The following is a 2,031-nucleotide window of genomic DNA, read 5'->3' on the forward strand; positions in this document are numbered from 1 at the left end:
GCTACAAAGATGATATTCCTAAAGCACAAATCTGACCATGTTACCTCCCTTCTCAAAAAGTTCCAGTGGCTTTCTCAGACTGCCTCTAGAATAAAAGACAAATTGAAGCCCTTTACAATGTGGCTCCTACCTACATTCCAGGTTTACTGTATATTACTTCCCTACATGCTCTATACCATCCAATCAAACCATTCCTCTAGTTGGTTGTCCCTTCTCTGTGGATTAGAAAGGGCTGTTCCCTGTACCTGGACACACTCTCTCCCCACCTTTTGGTTCTTAGAATCTCCAGCTTCCTTCCATGCTCAGCTCAACTGACATCTGCTATGTGAGGCCTGTCCTGATCCCCACCATTGCCAGCACCTTCTTTGAAACCCCAAATTGCTTTGTGTATTTTATACAAAACGCTTATATGTGTATGTGTTGTTTTCCCCAGTAGAATGTAAGTTCCCGGGCAGCTAGGTAGCACAGTGAATAGAGCACCAGCCCTGGAGTCAGGAGGACCTGAGTTCAAATTCGGCTTCAGACACAACACAAAAACTAGCCACATGACCTTGGGCAAGTCACTTAACCCCAAATGCCCTACCTTTCCCCCTCCAAAAAGCAAAAAAAAACCCAAAATAAAACAAAACCAAAGAATGTAAGCTCCTTGAGCTCAGGGATGAGCTTTTTTTTTTTTTTAAGCTTTGTTGAATGTTTTGTCTGACATGTTTTTATAATATACTTATCGATCACTTCCAGTTTATGAGAGGTCTCTTGTAATAAAGTAAAATAATTAAATAAAACTAATAATAACGACCCCATCTGACAATGCATGCAATACTGGGTCTTTAGCAACCCTCGTCTATTTTTTTTAAATCAACAGAAATCTATTTTTTCTTCTTCCCACTCTTACCCCATTGGAAAAAGAAAAAAAAAGGAAAAACAAATTTAATGTAAATAAATATGCAGTCATGCAAAACAAATTCCCTTAGTGGCTGCATAGAAAAATAGTTAATCTTGTTCTGCACACTAAATCCATCATCTCTCTGTCGTGGCTGGCAGGTGTTATTATTGGTCCCTAGAATTATGGAGGGTCATAGTTCTTAAAACTTTCAAAGGTGTTTGTTTTACCAATGTTGTTATTGTATAAATTTTCTTGGTTCTGATCATTTCATTCTTCATCAGTTTATGAAATTTTTCAAAATTATTTATTTTTACACTATCAATGTTCTAAATTATTCTTCTGGCTCAAATTCTGCAGAGGCACAATTAGAATTTCACAAGACCTAGCAGCTGTTATACTGAAAGACTGCAGGTCTTAGAACACCAAATATCAAAGAGCAAAAGAACTGAGGTTGTGGCCAAAGATAACTTACCCAGAAAAGTTAAGTATAATTCGAATGAAAAAAAAAAAAGGGCATTCAATGAATTGACAGACTTTCAGGATTTCATTGTAAAAAGAGCAGAATTCAATAGAAAATTTGACATAGAAGATCCAAGAGGAATATAAGGTAAACATCAAAGACTAATTACAAGGAATTCAATGAGGACAAACTGTTTACTTTTTATATGTGGAAATGTAAACCATATGCTTAGGATTGTCATTAACAATAGTTGGAAAAAAGACTGGGGAAGACAATGATGTTGGGTGATTCTAAAAAGCAAAATTGTGTAGGAAAAGGTAAGAAAAGCAATTATCACATACGAATGAGGCATGAGAGGAAGAATTGATAAAGAGGAATCAGATGGGGTGGAGGGCTGGCAGTCCTGGAACCCTACTTTCATCAGATCTGGATTAAAGAGGGAACAACATATACATTTAGAAGGATATAAAAGTCTTCTAAATTTATAAAGAAATAAGAGGGTGAGGGAACAGGATAAGGAAGGAAGAAGTATACAAGGGTGTGTAGATTAAGATTTAGGAGGATGGGGAAAGAAGAAAAAGGAGGGACTCTTAGGGGAGTGGGCAGAACAAGGAAAAGGAAGGTAAGGAAAGAAAATAAGGGAGAGGTTCTTTAAAAGGGTGTGGAATAGGGAGGTAGTGGATCCAAG

This window comes from Petaurus breviceps, unplaced genomic scaffold (assembly GCF_028583685.1).
Source record: "Petaurus breviceps papuanus isolate PSGF00001 unplaced genomic scaffold, PetGlider_PUasm1.0 154, whole genome shotgun sequence".
Lineage (NCBI taxonomy): Eukaryota > Metazoa > Chordata > Mammalia > Diprotodontia > Petauridae > Petaurus > Petaurus breviceps.